Source organism: Tupaia chinensis, unplaced genomic scaffold, assembly GCF_000334495.1.
Source record: "Tupaia chinensis unplaced genomic scaffold, TupChi_1.0 Scaffold140874_1, whole genome shotgun sequence".
NCBI classification, from domain to species: Eukaryota; Metazoa; Chordata; class Mammalia; order Scandentia; family Tupaiidae; genus Tupaia; species Tupaia belangeri.
Window position 1 is genome coordinate 1,818,015 of NW_006200742.1, and position 13,458 is coordinate 1,831,472.

Sequence of the window (13,458 nt, forward strand, 5' to 3'; positions counted from 1 at the left end):
TACTTCATCATCAGAGAGGACAGCATATCCATTATGATGGCAAAAATTATTTAAAAGAGAAAAAGTGTGTTCTTGATAAATAATTCTCACCGTTTTTTTTTGTTGCTGCTTTTAGCAACCTTTATACCAAAAAAAAATAAAATAAAATTACATGAAGAGTTCAGAGAAAAATGCAAAGATTGTCACTTTAATTTCAGTCACTCTTCTTTCAATCTTTGTTCTAGAAAGAAGATTCAAAAATTGGTAAAATTGTTCCTCTTCTTCCTCCTTACCACTCCTCTACTTCCAAGCATTTCTCTGCCATTTTCCACGCACCTTGTTGAATAAAAAAATCCTTCAGGAGGAAGGCAGCATTATTCCTAAAGAATTCTTCTGGAAGAGGTACTTATCTCATACCCAGACCATAAAAACGTTTCCACTAGCTTCCCATTTTACTTCCTGATGTGCCTTCTTAGAGTTTTAGTCTCTTAATACGGTATTGAACAGGGAGAAAGATGAAAAGATATGGAAGTGTATTGTGTAATAGATGCACTTAAAGGGTGAGGTACTTGCCAATGCCTAGGAGAAGAGAAATTTCCTCATGTTCTAACACATTAGAATGATGTTAAGGAAAGAGCAAACTTGCAAGACTGAATTGGGAAAGGTTTCAGCTTGTACCTATATCACAAAGAAATGCTGAAAGTTTAATAGATGCCCAAGTGGTCAGTTTGGATTAAAACACAACTGGGATGACAGACATTCAATACGGAAGTCAATAGACTTGGACTGATTGAAGTGATTAGTGCAGAGTGACTGAATCTTAACAAAACATTTTCTACTCATACAAAATTACATGTTTCATATATGCATGCATGAGTAATTATATATACATACGTGTGTGTGAACATATACACATTTTTATAATATTTGTACTATGCTTACTAAAATCCTAAGCCTTGTTTTAAAGATAAAGGAATTATCCCAAACTGTTAGAAGTAGTTATATATTTCTGTATTTCTATATTTTCTTGAGTGACTAATATAACTTTTATAGATAAAATTTAACATTAGTAAAAACCTTATTTATTCCTTTCTTGTTTTTATTATAAGTTTAATTGACATATCACAGCTGTACATAGGGGGTATAGCATGTTTTTCACTACAGAAATAAAATATGTAATGATCAAAGCAAGGCAATAAACTGATCCACTCTCTCAAACATTTGTCATTCCTTTGTCAACTTTCAAAATCCTCTCTTTTATCTACTTTGAAATATACATTGAATTATCACCAACTGTAGAGACTATACTGTACTCTAATACTTGAGAACTCATTCTACTTGGCATTCTTGTATATGTTAACCAAGTGAGGGAGATCAAGAGAACTCAGATAACAGAGCATTCCTTTTCTTTAAAAAAAAATAAGATTGGCCCAAAAAACTGAGATACCCTGCTAAGAGAAGACCATGACAGGAAAAAGAACTACGAACAGATGCTGGGTACATAAGTAGGGAAGAAAAGAAGTGCCCCAAAGCCTTATTCCTGGGCCTAGAGTAGCAAGCCCAGGAGAACGTGTGGCCTTGGCAGAGGGAAAGGGCAGAAGCGAGGGCAGGTCGGGCATGTCTGCAGGCTACGACATGTCTGCCTCTAATTCCGCTCTCCCTTCCCTCTCTCCAAGCCAGGCGTCCTTCCTCTTACCCAGGATCCTTAGATTCTCTCCTGATTCACCACAGTGAAGGTCTAAGGACCTTATTCACACTGAGTTGTAAGTACCACGGGTTAACTCCACCTGATGCTATTATTACTCTTACAAGAGTAAACCCCTATGTGACAAAAATCAAAGAAATGAAGACTAATGTGAGAAAAGTCATGTATTGAAAAAGAAGAAAAGAAGAATCTGGAGAAGGAAATAGTTGGCTAGGGGAGAGGGAGTTGCTCCCATGCCCCGATTTGTGCCTTTCTCTGCTACCATATGTAGGCAGTGCTTCACAGGACAGGGTCTAAAGACAGATGGCCAGTTCATGATCTGCTTCTACCTCTTTTTAGCAGTGCAAACTTGTTAATTCTTTGTTTGTTTCAGTTTAATTGTCCCTAAAATGGGCAGAACAATGACATGTTTCTCACAGGTGTAACTATAAGGAGCTAATCCATGCAAAGTACTCACAACAGCACTTTCCACCTGGAACAGAGAAAATAGAAGTTAGAAGTAACTAGTGTGCCAATGGATACCCAATGCACAGCTTCTACCTCTCAAGAGAAATGAGAATCCTTGAGAGTAGGACTCACGTCTGGTACATCTTTGAGCCTCGTTCACACTAGGCAGTGATAAATGTTGATTAAATCGATGTATGAATGAAGTCTGGTCCTTTGTGGAAGAAAACCAAAATATGCATTCAAACACATCTCCCTGGACTCCCTGCAACCTAAGAAAAGTCCATTGCCACTTCCTATAAGAAGTCTTCTCTGATATATCCAAGTCAGAGCAATGGGCTGCCATAAGAACCCATGTGTATGGTGAACTTCTGCCATTCATGGGAAGATTTGTTTAATTTGCTTTCTCATAACAAAAGAAAGCTTCTTAAGAGCTTTCTATGTTCTTTGCCACTAAATTTAATCCACTTTCTATTTCTTGTACAATATTGGTACATAGTACAATAGATGCTCAATAAATATTTTTGAGTGAATGAAAATACTACCAGTTTATGAAGTCTTATATTCTTATATTGTAAAAAATATTTAATTCTCATACCCTTTGTTAACTATTATTAACTCCATTTTATATGTTTAGAAAATTAAGGCCAAGAAAGGGAAACGATACACGTTGAATGCACACCCAGGTCTCTTACAACTCAGTCTCTTACCCCAACTCCTCTCTAAAGAGTTAGATCTAGTCTTATGCACAGAAAACTAAAGGGAAAACAGCATTTATACACACAGATTTCTTACAGGCTCTATTATTTATATTTCCCCAACCTAACGTATTTTAATTAAATAGTTGATTTGATGGATATGTTCTGTGTAAGTCTTATTGCTAAGGAACTCTGAGGAAAGAAACAAGGTCAGCATATTTTAGCAGTCTTGTTTTGAGCAATGCTGGTGACAAAGTAAAAAAAAAAATCAATAGTAAAAAAACTGCATTAAGAAAGAAACATTGGGCCCATGGTAAATCAGAATGTTTTAAGTAAAAACCAGAAAAACACGGATCTACTTATGCCTTTTCACAATTTAATTCTTCAAAATCCTTGTGACAAAATTCAAGTAGAAATATTATATATTGTTTTGGGTGACAGAAAGAATAGATCTAAACCATTTTTGGAAATTGGAGCTTGTTCCCTAGAACTTCGGTTCTCATCTTTATAACTACAGTCTTTGTGCTGTGAGAGTGCAAATGTGTCCAGCCAGGGGGAAACAGCCCTCAGCTTGCATACAAGCTCCAGGAGGGAGAGTCCAGAGAACTGAAATGATGAGGCTGACACCTACAAAAGGACATAGTCATCAGGTAGCTTTCGAAGTGACCCTGGAATGTGCCAAGCCTCTGAACTAGTAGGCAGAGCAGTGCTTTCATTTTGATTGCTCTGTGGTGACACTGGGTGATGTGATGTGATATGTGCATCACATGATTGCTATGATTGCATGTGTGACTGTGTGTGTGATGTGGAGTGGATGTGAGATTGTGTGTATGCGCATCATGTAGTCTGTGCACAATTATAATTTGTGATGGTATATATGATTGTGGATGTGTAAGTAGAATGAGGATCTGTGTCAAAAATGGAAAGTAATGATCCTTGTGTTCAGGTAAAGGAGTAGACCAAAGCAGAAGACCAACAACGCCCAGAAATGCACTGAGCAGTGGGACAAGATCAAAGCTGGAAACCAGGGAGGATTCCCAAAAGCCAAACAATACAGCCTTTACTGCAGAAAATACAACTAGATCTCCATTCAGAAAAAGCATCTCTTATGCAAATTATAGCAAAATGAGATACAGGTCCTAGCCTATCGGTTTGGCAGAAGTTTAATAAAGTATAATATCCGATGCTGGCAAAGATGTGGGAGATTTAGCACTTGTGTACACATCTGGTGGGAATGTATTTAGTCCATCTCTGCAGGGCCCCTGGCAGCATGTGCTGAAGAGTAAATCATACATGTTCTTTGGCCCAACGATTCTAGCCTGGAGGAATTTATCAAAGGAAATGAAAGGGTAAATGTGAAAGACATAAATGAAATAGTCCTTTCAGTACATATACAAGAAGAGGGCAATGTCCAAAGGATTCGTTAAATAAATAAAATGCTATTTGACAAATGAGTTGTAGGGTTGTAGGTAATGACCCAGAAAGAGGTAAAAGATAACCTTACAGAACAAAAATGTTGTGTGGTTTTGCTTCAGAAAAATAAAATTGTGTTCGCATTTACAGAAACTATTTGGAATGACTTGTAATAAAACATTAGCAATGGGTTATATGTGGGAAGTGATGACACTGGGGGTAGAAAGAATTTCACTTTCTACTTTAGCCGCAAATTTTTTCTTTGAAGAGCCTATATGATTTCTACACTTGAGGGAAAATAACAACACAATACTTTCATTTAGGAAGGGATTAAGGAAGCTTTCTCAAATACCCTACAGTAGAATATCCAGTTTATATCTCTCCATTTCTGGTTTCAGGGCATGGCCAAATTCCCAGGCTATGCAACCAACTACAAAATTCACATCTCTAGATTTCTAAATCTGTTTTCTCACTAATTCATAGCCTGGTATTTCCTGTGCATCTGTAGCCATCTGGGCAAAACAGGACTGCTAGAGTAGACAAGCAAAGAGTCCTTTTCCAAGAGTCGGGCTGGTACTCCCTGGTAGAAAAGGGGAGCATTGGCTGTTTAGGGCCTTACAGATGGTTTCATTTTCTCCAATAGTAAACATGAAAGCAAGAGCCAGTTATGCTTCTGCAACAAAATCACCAAAAGGCATTAAAAATGCATGCTATTCAACATACAAATATATGGATCACCTTTTTATAGGTAGCAACAGTGTTACAATGTCAAAGAATACATAGAACAATGAAAGAGCCTCCTATTTTGAACAATTCTGTAGCTCTAACTGTTTTGGGCTTTGATTTCTGCCTGAGACTTGCTACAACAGAGCCTTCCATCATTGGTATCATATCTTGTTTTCATAAAGTGTAGTACCATACTTCTCCTTTGTGGAAAAAGATAGCTTTTATTACAAGGCAAATGACCTTCCATCTTACAAACTATAAATTTTTTCATTTGTATCACATTTTTTAAAACTTACTATGAATTTAATATCGTTATAATGACCTAACAATATTCCAAGTGGTATTTTTTTTTTCATTTCTCACTGAAAAAAAATCACTTACTATTATTAACACTTACTATTTTTTCTTTTCTTTTAGATCTCTGGCTTCAAACACTCTTCTTTCTCTGACCTCTCTTCTCCACCACCACTATCTCCTATTTCTTTGTAATCTAAAAATTAAATTCTTCAGTATATTCATTCTGTTGTATTTGAAAGAATTCTGGGGGAGAGCCTTTTTAGAAATTACCAGGCTCAAGGAATTACACAGGGTGATGCTATGTATAGCTTATCAACCTTCTAAATTCCCCATTTGAATGGGAGCTCTTTTTAAAGTAGATGCATCTATATTTTTATTTTGTTGTCATCTGTAAAAACCAAGGGAAGAGAAAAAACATCTTGAGACCATTTTCTCTTTTCTTTTTTTTTTTTTTTTTTTTTTTTTGAGAGGTTTTCGCTATGGGCGCGTGCGCTCGCCAGACAGACAGAGACAGAGAGACAGAAAGCGAGAAATCACCCCCCAGGGGGGATGGTCACGCTGCAATCCCTTCTCCTCCATTCTCCTCTCGGGATCTTGGGCACACATGCACACGCGCCTGGCGTGAGTTCTAAGTCACCAGGTCCGGGACGCAAACCGTGGTCGACTACGTGGGAGTCCAGCAACATAGCCATTACTCTAACTGCTGGTTCCCGAGACCATTTTCAAATTAATGGCAGTTGAACTAATCTTCAGTTATAACCAAAGTAGATTTAGGAAGAATTAATCCACAGAAATTTTTTTTAAAAAAATCTTAAAACTAGATCTCTCTTTGGAGAGAAACATGATTATTTGCTAGTGCTAATTTCTACGAGAAGACTTGGTTAGTTCCATCTGGCAGGCAACTTCCTTTTCTTGGGTAACGTTAAAGACTTTTTTCATCCTCTTGGCATCACTTTGTCAGTTACCTGAAGGATAACATGAGGAAGCAGTAAAGTAAAAGCAGATAACAATGACCTCACGTGCAGAGCCTGGACACGTAAGAAAGCAGTCATAAATACAGTCCATTTGGTCATTTTCTTTGTACGTGCTCAGCTGACAACAGGAAATGCAGAAAACATGCAAGTGGACAAAAGCAGGTACCAAACAAAATGCATTACATTTGATTGTGAATTAGACCCTAGTTTATGATTTTGATGACTTAATGACCTTGACTCCCACAAGCAGCAACTCCCAGCATCAGTCTCCCTCCATTGTTCCAGAGGTTTCAGGAGAAGACCCAGAATCCTTCCTTTACCTCTTTTATATTTTTATCCCCGCACGAAAGAGGAAGAGACTCTTTCAATACTTAGGTGGTTTTTCTCTCCAGTCCTATTTCTGTCACCACCGAGAGGTAAATATACAGATAAAATATGTCTATCTTCTTATTGTATTAATAGGAAGACACAGCTCTGATGATGGTAGTAGATTGCATTATTTTGCACAACTGGCTCTTCTTCTTAAAAGGAAACACACATCCTTGTCTAACACCATGTGATTTGTGGTCACTCTCAATAGGAACATTTGAGACAGTAGAAATTTGCATGCGCAATGGAAACTTCCCATCTGGATCTCAGAGAAGTCCAAAATAATGTGATGTGAAAATTTGGGTATTGTCGTATAAAATGAAGGTGCTGTTGTCTGAATCAGGGAACCATAGAGAAGGGTCAATATTTCACTTGCTATGGCTATATAAACATATAGAAAAAAAGAATTTTCTTCTTCTACATCCATGCTCATCACACTCCCACTTCTTATACCATACACCAAGCAGTTCTCCAGCAGATGCCAACTGAGTGTCCTGTCATTTAACTCAATGCCAACACCAACTACTTAGAGTCAGATCCCATAGTAAGGGCTCAATCCCATAAAGCAGCCCCCACTTCAGCTGCTAATTGCAAGTAGTGGATAAAGACCTTCACTTCTGATCAAGCGACTATAAATCAAGGTTCTCATGACTCCCTAAATTAATTTGCTAGAGCAGCTGACAGAACTCAGAGAAACATGGTTTATCAGATTATTATATTAATACAGGATATGAGAAAGTGTATAGTTGAACCAGATGGAAAAGAAACTTAGGGCAAGGCATATAGGAAGGGATGTGTATCTTCCATGCCCTTTCTCGGCACAACACCCTCCAGGTACCTCCAGGGTTCAGCTATCTGAAACTCCCCATACACTGACCTTTTGGGTTTTTATGGAGGCTTCGTCATGTAGGTACAATCGACTAGATTATTGAGAAAATTCCAATCCTCTAATCATAAGGTTGCTTTCCCTGGCCACAGCTCCCACATTGAAACTTATCCAGGAGCCTTATTAGAACAAAGATGCTCCTATCGCCCAAGAAACTTCAAGGGATTTAAGAACTCTGTGTCAGAGACTCCTATCACTCAGGAAATTACAAAGGTCTTAGGAGCTCTGTCTTGAGAACCAGAGTCAAAGACCCAATATTAAAACAGAACTACCCATATCTACAAAGGTGTTAGAAGCTAGCTCTATCTTAGGAATTGGATGCAAAAACCGAGTAAATATTTCTAATTTGAAATCACAATATCACAGCCTACATAACAAAGTATCCAAAAGTCCATACTTTAAAATAACAACTGTATATTACTGTTTTATCTCATGGTTCTGGAATTTTATTTGTTCCATCTGAGCAGTTCTCCTCACAGGCTTTCTCACATGGTCGCAGTCAGAGGGTGGCTCGTTCGCTCCTGTGTCTAGTACGTGGTCTGGGAAGACTGAAATATCAAGCTACTGGACCTACTTGGAATCTTCTTTTTAGACAATTTTAGATATTTTTATCTGTCACCATTTGGTCCTTCCACATGGCCTCTCCAGCGTGGTAGCTTCAGAGAAGTTGAATGCGACAACTTAGAACTTCTAAGGTACATATTGTAAGAGAGTGTGAGTACCTACCCCCTAAGCTGCCTACTCTTATGACCTTGGCAGTCAAATAGCATCTCTTATGCTGTACCTTGTTAGTATAAGCAGCAGACATAATTCCTTTATAGTGAAAGAAAGAAAGAAAGAAAGAGAGAGAGAGAGAGGAAAACCCAAGGGGAAAGAACAAAGACCCTATCTCTAGGTAGGAGGAGTATCTCATTTTAAGAAGCACTTTGCAGGGGCAGCCATGACCTGGTGGATGAGGGAGCCAGGTCCCACTTGTCCAAATGTGTAGTTCCTGTTCTAGCCCCAGCAGCTTAAAAAACATACCAGATGCATGTGATGTATGCCCCAAATCTGGAGAGAGAGAGGAGAAGGGACTGTGGTGTGACCCTGCTCCACTGGGGGTACTTCCTCCCTCTCTCCTCCTTGTCTCTGGCGAGCCCACACACCCTCTAACAGATAAAACAAGAGAGAGAGAAAAGAAGACAAAGGAGAGGGAAAAAAAAGAAAAGGAAATCAGATAGGAGGCCAGTGGTAGAACGGCCATGATGCAACTGGACTCACATGCCAGGTGTGTGGGAGGTGCATTTATGTCTGTGATTCCAGATGGCTGAAACTGGGAATGGGCCACAACATGGGACCCGGTTGGGGTTGCCTCTCTCTCTTTTCTTTGCAGAAATGAATGAATAAACAAACAAATGCTCACGGAGGGTGGTTGTGTGTGTGTGTGTGTGTGTGTGTGTGTGTGTGTGTATGTGTGTGTGTGTATTTAGTAGATATATTCTGAGGTCAGCAGGTAGTGTGGTGAAGGTGCTGGATACTCCTACATGACTGACCACAGTTCAAGTCCTGGACCTGGTGACTTGCTTTCTCACCTTCCCTCTGTGTGTGTGTGTGTCTCTCTCTGGTCAAATTAAAATGAATGAATGAATAAATAAAAATAATTATTTTTAAAAAAGAAAATATATTCTGTCACAACCAGGTCTAGGAAGCTAAAATGAGCTGGTAGGAATCTGGTCAAATTCTTATGAGTTAAAAATGATTATTTCCAGGGACCAGTGCCATGGTGGTTAAAGCGCTGTACACTTCTACATTCCCGACAATGGCTTGAGTTCCAGATCTGGGGGCTTGCTTTCCCACTTTCAGTCTCTCTCTCTTTCATCAAATTAAAATAAATAAATGAATAAATAAAATTTAATTAATCATTCTTTTTAAAAAAATTATTATTCTCACCATTAAAATAAAGTAACTAAATATATTCACACAACCTACTGTAAAATTTGAGATAATTAGTATAAAATTGAATTATAAACATGTTCTTCTTTGTCATTAAGAGGGATCTTTATACTCATCTTTGTATCCCTTTACTCTGCATATTAATAAACATTTATATGAACAAATTCATTGATCCCTACTACTCAAAGCTTTTTCATGACCTTTTCAGAAGATGATGAGTAAAAACATATAAAGTTCAGTATAAGTAAGATTAATAGGAAGACTTTATTGTGAACACATTGATAAATTGTTCATAATAAACAATTTCCTTACTATCTGGGAATAAATATCTGAAAGGACAAAATAGAGCTATGAACCAAGTTATTTATTTAGAGCTGCAAGTTTCTGGGATCTGTGTACTGTACACAAAACAAAAAAAACCCATAGAGAATACAGTCATACATAAGAAAATGATCAGGCAGAGATTTGTATCAGCATTTCAAAATAATTTACATCAAATTGATCTCATTTTTCTGTTAATGCAGTTCAGAAGTGGCAATGAAAGTTATAAAATATCATGTTTTCCCATAATGAAGATAAGAATGCCTATATAAAAATACTAATAAAGTATTTATAATTATACAAAGGCTAATGTGTTAATTCATGAACACAACTTCTAATTATTTACTGTTCCATCAGTTTCTAGTTTGTGAGACAAAAAAATCACTATATTTACTCTATTGGAATAAAGTTAACTAAGCAATATAATAAAACATTAATAGAAATAGCAACCACTTAGCCATCAATTCTGTCCAATTTCTAATGAAATAAAATCGATATATTATTGGGAGTTAAAGCCTACTCTTTACAATGATACTGTATAAGAAGTATATTTTCTTTTTAATATATCAGAGGGCATGTGTACTCTCCAGAGAGAGATGAAGAGAAAGGAAAAAAACTCCCAACATGATGTGGTCATGTCTCAGTCCTTTCTCCTCCATCTCTGTACCATGTCAGGATGTGAGGTATGCATACACACACACACATACACACACACACACACACACAGTGTTTCTCAAGCCACCAGGACTGGGATTCATACTTGAGCCAGCTATGTGGGAACTGTGTCGCCCAACTATTAGGCCACAGGGCCAGACCAACATATTCTTGAAAGAACTTTAAACACAATGTATTTTATATTTTTAATTCATTGATACCTGAATATTATAAATTAAACACCTAATGGATACCAATAGTATAAAGAGCAAGTTTTTTAGGGAAAAACTCTAATTTAAAATACCATGGAGAAGACTCCTTCATCGCTGCTGAGAACTAGTGATTTCAGAGAAAAAGACAAATGGAGATTTTTCTACTGATAATTCAGCCTCCAGCCCCCAGTCTCGAGTGGAGAGGCAAGGGGCAGGCCTTCAGAACAAGACTTCTCCATTGCTTCTGAAAAAATGGATTTCAGATAAAAAGATTTCAGGTAAAAAGACAAATGAAGATTTTCTATTGATAATTCAGCCTCCAGCCCACAGTCTCAAGTGGTAGGGAGTCCCTCTATCTTTCTGTCTCTCTCTGTCTCTCTCTGCCTCTCTCTGTCTTCTCATTATATTTGTCATTTTTCCTTTTCAAAATTTTTTCAGGTAAAGTATTCTCTTGGCTTTCAGACCTTCCTTTATCTTCTAATAATCCCCTTCCCCACCCCCCAGGAGAGGCAAGGGCCAGGCCTTCAGAAGAAGACTCTTCTATTGCTGCTGAGAACTAGTGATTTTGCATGGCATGCTTGCATGGGTTTTATTTTTTTCTTTTTTAAAAATAAAATAAATTTTTTGGGTTTTTTTATTTACTTTTCTTTTTTTCTCTTTTTTTCTCTCTCTGTTTTCTTATTCTTTTACCTCATCACTTTGCTCCTCAATCTTTATTCACTGAGTTTCTAGATGGATCTAAGGGAACCATAGCCAAATATCTAAATACTATTTGGGTTAACATATTCCTCAATACCCACTGAATCTACTACACAAAGCGATTAAAATGGAATGGCAAAGACAATGCAGATCACCTCCTGCATACTCCTAAATGCTCAGATTGAACTTCAAGAATTAGGAAGAAACATACCATCCATCAGATGACTAGAAATTACCACAGGATCACAAGAAATATGGGAAAGCAATAAAATACCTCTCCTCCAAGGGAAAAGAATGACTCCTCTTCATCCACAGACAGTTCAATGGAAACGTATGATAAAGAATTTAGAATATTCATAGTTACAAAACTAACAGAGATACAAGAGCAGAGAGACAATAAACTCCAGAAGAGGCAGGGGAATAGAGTCAAGGAGTTCCAGGAGGTGAGGAAGTTCTTGCACGATCCGAAAGAGGAAATACACACCATAAAAAAGAATCAAAGAATCAAACAGAACTGTTAGAGATGAAGACTGTAATACAGAAAATCAAAACTTCCCTTGAAATTATTAAAAGTAGACAAGCTCATACAGGAAATCAAATCTCAAATGTAGAAAACAGAGGGATCAGCAGTTAGTGCAATGGCTATGTTGCTGGACTCCCATATAGTCGACCACGGTTTGAGTCCTGGACACGGTGGCTTAAACTCATGCCAGACACATGTGCGTGCATGCCCAAGATCCTGAGAGGAGAGTGGAGGAGAAGGGATTGTGGCATGGCTATCCCACCTGAGGGGTGATTTCTCGCTTTCTGTCTGTTTCTCTCTGTCTTTCTGGTGAGCACATGCGCCCTACAACAAAAAAAAAAAAAAAAAAAAAAAAAAAAGGAAAAAAAATGTAGAAAACAGAATCACTGACCTTAAAAAATACACTAGAAGGACTGATGAAATAGTCAAAAAAATGAGAATAATATAGGAAAAATACTAGATACCATCAATTATCCAAACATCTGGATAACTGGTATCCCAGAAGGTGAAGAGACTAATAAGGGCATTGATAATCCATTTCATGAAATCACTGAAGAAAAATTTTCAAACCTAGAAATGCATTCAAAGATCCAGACACAAGAAATACATAGGACCCCAAATAGAATCAATCCAAGAAGATCTTTTCCAAGATACAATATAGCCAGATTGACCAAAACCACAGACAAAGACAAGATACTCAGACTGGCAAGAGAAAAATGACAAGTTGCCTACGAAGGATATCCCATCAGGCTAACAGCAGACCTCTCATTGGAAACAATGTGAGTAAGGAAAGAATGGGAAAATATATTGAAAGTGTTGAGTGAAAAACCATTTCAAACAAGAATACTACACCTGGCGAGATTATCCTTCATATGGGAAGAAAAGACAAGAACATTTCAGATAAACAAACCCTGAAAGAATTTATCAACACCAGACCAGCTCTCCAAGAAGTTCTGAAGGGAGAGCTATCCCAGGAAAACTAAAGTCAGACACAAAGAAATAAGAGTTCTAAAACAGCTAACAAAAAGGCCAGCTTAATGGTAGGAACAAGTCCAGAGTTGAACATTATCTTCCAGAATTTCAATGGAAAAATCAGATCACAATAAAAGGTTAAGTACGTGAATTTGAACTGGTGAAAACATAAGTGACCTTCTTTGCTTTGTTTTCCAATGTTAAAGAGTTTTGTCTTCTCTCGAGTTGTGGACAGGTCCATGTGCCTACTATTCTAAAAGAATCCCAACCTGTTTGCTGGCTTTAAGTATTAAGCAAAATTCTCTTAATATTTTTTGATTTAGATTTGTTAAAGCTAAAACTGCCTTTCTTGAAATTAAAAAAAAAATGGTATTTAAAAAAATATGTATTTAGTAACCACAGTAAAATATATAGCCTCAACTATGGGCTATTTTATAGTATATTCATTCTACCCACAGAATTTTCATACCTAAAGTCAACTTTTGTTCACAGATATGCATATATCAGGTGAACTTACTGTTGAAAGTATTTATATTAATTAAGATATTTTGTGAATCAATACAATGTGAGAAAGAATAAAGGAATGGAAAGCAACTGCAGGAACCAGAGACAGGGTGGGAGAAGGATGGGAAATGGTAGAAGGTGAGAAATGGG